At 35.7% G+C, this 6,650-nt stretch overlaps 1 protein-coding gene across 2 annotated transcripts in view; it reads right to left on the bottom strand.

The window, feature by feature from the left end:
- The window catches only part of Khdrbs2 (KH RNA binding domain containing, signal transduction associated 2), a 395,206-nt gene that overhangs the window by 21,585 nt on the left and 366,971 nt on the right, over positions 1–6,650 (bottom strand). The window lies entirely within an intron of this gene.

Raw genomic sequence — 6,650 nt, 5'->3', positions numbered from 1 at the left:
TATCTATCTATCTATCATCCATCCATCTATTATCTATCTATCTATCTATCTATCTATCTATCTATCATCCATCTATCATCTATCTATCTATCTATCTATCTATCTATCTATCTATCTATCTATCTATCTATCATCCATCCACCTACCTATCTATCTATCAATCTATCTATCATCTATGTATCTATCTATCATCTATCTATCTATCTATCTATCTATCTATCTATCTACCATCTATATTCTATCGATCTACCACCTGCCTATTTAATATTCTGGTGCTGTTTCAGTTGGTCTTCACCTCTGCCCTCCTATTTGCTAAATTAAATTTCCCCTCTTCACAAGTCTAAGACTTCACAAGTTGATAAGAGAAAATATACAGAGTTTATTTTGAAAGAAATTTTGCTGTGCAGATTGATGATCTGATATATGGCACTTACTACTGGCAACATTAAAAATATGCATAATCTTTCCTAGTCTATAGACTTGCCAAATATTTAAGCTATTTACTTTCACTGAGTATTTCCATATTGCATAACTACGAAAATGTGTTTTGTTTCTGTGCGTTTGTGTTCTGTTTCTTTTCAAAGGATCCCAGTGTCCCCCCTACTCACAGTTGTCTTACTTGGCCCTACAGCACCACTGCTTGACTCTCACAGACCTCATTTCGATGAGCGTCCACCCTTGGCAGTGACTAGCCTTCTCTATGTGGGCTTTCACAGCAACATTTCCTGAAGAGATAGTCACACTCATTCTTTCCACCCACAATCCCCTTGCTTCCTTTGAATGACATCAGGCTGCTATTTCCATGGATCCACTGAAAGAATTCTTGTCCAGATCCTTGATATGTTCAAATACAATAAGACTTCATTGTAACTTTCCTCTGAAGTCATGTGACACCAGTGGCCATTTTATGTTCCTTTAAATACTCCCCTTACTTTGAGATATTTCTAATTAATTTCTTCATTTTTCTCTCTTAGTAAAGTTCCCATTTCCCAACAACCTACTCTCATTTATTAGAGATTTTATTAGAAAATTTCTCCTTGTGTTCTAACGCCAAGAGCACCCTCATCTGTGTCTGTGGTTAAATGCCCATTCTATTCTGATGGCTTCTCAATTATGTCTCCACCATTGGCGCCTCCTCTCTGCTCTCAAGTCTGTGATAGCCTAGTGTACATTTCTATTTGCTGGTCAAAATGAACTTTTTCAAATTCAAAAGTGAAAATCTGATTTTCTTCCCACCTCATACTTCCTTGTTCCTTTTACATTCTTCTATCATTATCATTGGAAGCTTGTTAGTGTCACTCAATGACAGCATGCGGGCTTCTCTCTTTCATCCCACGTGTAACGTTTAATCCTAACAGCAAATTCTTTAATTTCTACTTGTATATATGTACAGAACCAGAACATGCACCAACATTTTCACAGCTGCAGGTATAGTAAAGACATTTAACACTGTCCTTGTTAAAGAGGCATTAAATCATCGAAGTTCTCTACACAAAGCCTATGGATGTCTTCCCAGTGTTCTTTAGAAAAAAAGATGGAACTTTCATAAAAACCTGTTATTTCAGGCCCCACTCTACAAATTTTCCCCATCTGTACTCAATTCAAGGCACACCATACTCTAGAATGTTCTTTGATTACAGACGACTTGCTATTGTCCTAGCATCCATCCACTTGCTGACCTATTATCTGAGAAATGCTTTTCTTCAATGCTCAGTTGTCCTCATTCTTTCAGTATTTTACTTATGTCACTTACAAGAGGGTCTCCTGATCATTCTTAGGACTAGCACTCAGCCATGTGTCCCCTGCTGTTCCCTTGGGCACTTGCCAAGCACAGCATATTATCATGTAAACACTCAACGTGCATTTGCTCATTTTCTTAGCAGCTGTTTCCCACTGCTTGTGCTCAGGCTTACGGGTCTGAGTGTTTTGTTCTCCCTTATTTACTTTCTATTATTGCCCCAGACTGATTTTCTATATCAATGTTTGGCATATGACAGCCTCTCAAGATTTGTGACGCACAAGGGTTAATTATCTAGTAGGAGCATAAATAGTCTGGAAAGGAGTGGCTTTAGTCAGCTTGGACATTTTAAGAATAACATGCAAAAAAATAGAAAAGTTATAATTTTGATAATTCTTACACTGTAACTATTACTATAGGCTCCATAGTATATATAATAATATCATATTTTGTCAAAAATGTGTCTGGTTTAAATTAGCTCTGATCTATTGCCATATACTTGACTATTAATTAATTAATTATCTTAGTATTATTAATTTCTCTTATTGACAACCTTAGGGATTGAACCTACTACATAAGCATTCTATGAACAAGTTCCCTGCCTAGCCTCAAATTCCTTTTGCGTGTAAAGCACTTTGACAGGGAAGTGATTTCATGCCAAATATCAAACTGTATAAGATCTGAACATGGGTATAGGTTGGAAGAAAATACAGAAGGGGCTGAAATGATGTGTTTTGTGAATATTGTCTTTTTCCTCAGGAGTTTCCTCTAGGTATCAACAGACCAAGTATTTAAGATTTAATTGAAAGTAAAAGCACAGAAAGAATAAAAAGTCTATGCCTTAGAAACTGGATGAAAAACAGAAATAAATTTGGTTGCATTTATTTTCCCAGGATGCAATTTATAGTGAACCAACTATAATCTTAATGAAAGAAACTGAAAAAAGACAAAATTGCTTAGCCCAGCCTTTATTGCTTTCAATATTTACATAGAATCTATGAAAAATGCTGAATGACAGCTATTCTTCCTGTCTTTGTATCATAGAAGGTTAATAGCATTCACTGGTAGCTGGACATTTGTCGCTTCTTTCACATATATATCTTAATAGAAGCTATGCAATCCTGGGCTGGAGCGATGACTCAGCAATTCAGAACAAGTGTGTTCTTCTTGCAGAGGGACTTGAGTTAGGCTCTCAGCATCCAAGTTAGGAGGCTTCTAATCACCTCTAACGAGAGCTCCAGGTGATCCAACATTCTTTTCTGGTTTCTGTGGACACCTGCCTTCATCTATACATACACAACCCACACACATACATATGGTAAAAATTAAAAATAAACATTAAAAAAAGAAATGATACAAACCAACTCAGGGTCCTCACACAGACTCAGCAAATTCCTGATAGTCACTGTGTTAAATTTCTGAGACTCAAAATGCGTTAAGTGTAAGAAAACTAAGGAAAGATGCTGACATTGGTAACAACTTTTTGTGGAGTAAATTTCTGATCCTCTCTCCTTGAGTTTAATGTATCTAGACAGTGTTGCTGAACACAATCTGATGCTATTACTGTGCTATAACATTGGACTGTCATCAAGATGTAGATTGGTGAGGGCAAAGGAGGTCAAGAAGGAATCATGAGACAGACTACGACAAAGAAAATATAATTGTTGTTTTTCATGAAAGATGTAAATCACTCCAAGAGGGAATTGTCACATTCAGGTTATAAGAGACATAGAGTACTATTATGTCTCGCTGTCATAATGGACTTTTTAGGGCCCATGTTTTTGTTTACTCAGTATTAATTCCATAAGAAGGGTCTTTCTTGGACACAAAGTTCTTTAAGCAATGGTCAGACACCCTTCCACCTATATATGTCTTTTTTCTACAAAGTGAAGAAACCCAAGATGTGCACAGAAGTAATGTGAAAACCAAGGCAATTTCACATTTAAGGACAATCTATTTTTGTTGGACGACCCACTATTGACTCTCTGAATAAAGAGAAAGCATAGACCATACCATGGGTAGCACTTCAACTTCAGACTGACCATGAGATTGCTCTACACTGCTGCTTACCTCAGAGTTTGTTAAGAAAAATGAATGTGTTTCATGTTGTTTGTGAAAAATGAAGGAATGAGGGTGAAGAACACTTTGCTAAAAGAGGTTGTCTCTATCTGGTTTGCGTTAGTTCTAGAATTTAAATTGATAGAGGGTTTGGAAATGTAGGCCTTATTGAGATACTGAGTTTTCTATATTTCAACAAGAGATAGCTAATGTTGCTTTAAGGCATTTTTTTTTCCATTAGGTTCCTCCACACTGTCAGTTTTCCAGACAGCTCTTGTGCCTCTGATCATTCACTGGTGGGAAGGAGGCTATACAAATTGGAAAGCCTCCAAAAAGGACAAACGCTACAGTACTCACTTCAGATATGCACATGGACGCATCCATTCACCAGGAGGATATAGAAGAACCTTCCAGGGGAGCTGGCATAACTCCCAGAAACAGAATCAAAACTGCCAGATAAACAAATCGGAAACTTATTTTATCACTTTTGCCTCCACTTGGCTGGATTTTATAGCTGTCATTGCCACCGAGCCTTCACTGTAGCCTTCTGTTTTCATAGCCATAGCTTTCAGAACAGTTACTCTGTTCCTTTCTGACCTCTTTATCCTGGGTCTTTTGTGTGAGGACAGATAGAAAGCACCATGTGTTGACCGTTTTACAAGGTACCAGATCTTATAGGATCTCATCAAGACCTAACTGATCATGGAGATGCTTGATTTTGAGCTAGTTCCAGTAATTAAACGATGTGGGATTCCCCTCCGTATGCTATGAATATATTTTATTGCCTTTGGTTAATAAAGAAGCTACTTTGGCCTATGAAAAGGCAGAGTATAACCAGGTGGGAAATCCAAACAGAGATATATAAGGAGAGTAGGCAAAGTCAAAGAACCTTATTGGTAGGCTATGGTTTTATGGTGATGCATAGATTAATAGAAATGGTTTAATTTAAGCTATAAGAGCTAGGTAGGAATATGCCTAAGCTATTGGCCACACAGTGTTGTAATTAGTATAGTTTCTGTGTCATTATTAGGGTCTGGGTGACTGGGAAATGCATGAGCAGTCTCTGTTTACAATTAAAAGCTGTTATATTCTACATTATGGAGAAGGTAGGTATTTCTCTTACAAAAGAAAGAAGGAAGGTCACATTTGATAATGTGATGATCTGATAATATACTTCTTGTTATCTCCTCTGAAATGGTCAGTCCTTTCCTTCCTAAGAAACTGAGTGGCTCAACATTTTGTAGTGCCTTATATGACTGTGGTCGCATGCAGAGTGATACTAAAAATTCATTGCACTTGTAAGTAAATTTCCTTTCCTTTACTTCCACTAAATTTTCATGGTACTGGTTAGAAATATCATTGACTAATTCCACTTTGGACGACTCATGTTAGTGACAGTCTCACCAGCCAGAGTCTTTGACTGGAAAGGGAGAATTTAGTGCACCCGTCATCCCCTGTCAATCAGGAAACCGACAAGCTCTCTCTGGGCCACCCACTCAACTGTGGAACATCTTTGATATGGAATTTTAACCGATACCACACATAATAAAGTTGACAATAAAAGAAATCCCATGATGGTTAACAGGTATTTAACAAATATTTGTTGAGTGGATGAAAAAAAATAGAATAAAAGGAAGTTAAGGATGAGAGCATTGTATTTCAGAATCAGGAATATAGAAACATTTTTTTTTTTCTGAAAGAATGAGATTTAGGAAGGACTTTGTTTGTGTTGAGAACAATGGAGCAGAAACACACACAAAAACAATTCACTCATGTTTATTTATGTAAATGATTCTAGTTAAAATTTGTAACAAATCATTTATTATTCTGATAAGGTTCTTGTCTCCTAAAGTCCAATCATCTTCATTTATTTTCAAATATTTACTGATGTTGTAGGTTTAAGTGTAAAAGTAACTAACTAGATATTGTTTGATTAAATGATGAGAAATTCAGATTTTGTATATTTGCCAGCTCTTAGAACAATTTTATCTAATATGGCCACAACAGTAGTTAATCTCTACATCACCAATAACATTATAATTTTAATTAGGACTTTTATAACAATAGCTGTGTTGAAAATCCTTTCCCTATATATTATATAAAATATGAGATACAAATTAATCAGTTGACGATTGAGTGACCAGGCAGTGTTAATGCTGAATACATTGGTCCTCTTTGACTTCAATGACTAAATAACAGGATAAGGGAAAGAAACATAGTGATACATACAGTAATTTTATAAAATAATAAAATAAAAGTATAAACATATTATGCTTAACGTCATTTGAAAAATTTATTTTATTTTTTGTTTTAAATATATATGGAATATGTATATATGTAGACTGTATATAGAATTCAGCATGGTGTTTTGATATTTAAAAGTAGAACAGTGATTGCTCTAGTTAAGCAAATTAAAGTGTTAAAATAACGAAATAATATGAAAATCATACTGAGAGATTTATAAAATTGATGCAACTACACTTATAATTTAGGAAGTTATTCTCACCTGTTTTCCTACATCTTCTCTGCAATATTGATTTCTTGCATTGACAGAAATATGTGAAGCAAAATTGTTGGACGTAGGTGAATTTTCATCCTAGCACCCAACCTCAAATTACCAATTGGATTTTCTTTTATTTCCACATTCATTTATAGATGCTCAATTCCTTCTGTTCAATTTCATCTCTGTGAAAATCCCTGTTTGCAAAGCCATGAAGATTTAGCTCAGGTTAATGAATACAGCACACAGGTCTTTGTGTCCTTCAGTAGCATTCAAAATGTTAATTGATCCTTACTGGCATGGAGAAAGGCGAGACTGTATCAGACATCTTATCAGCTTTGTGTGTGTGTTTGT

The sequence above is a fragment of the Microtus ochrogaster genome, linkage group LG2 (genome assembly GCF_000317375.1).
Source record: "Microtus ochrogaster isolate Prairie Vole_2 linkage group LG2, MicOch1.0, whole genome shotgun sequence".
Lineage (NCBI taxonomy): Eukaryota > Metazoa > Chordata > Mammalia > Rodentia > Cricetidae > Microtus > Microtus ochrogaster.
This window is presented reverse-complemented; position numbering and strand designations above follow the sequence as displayed.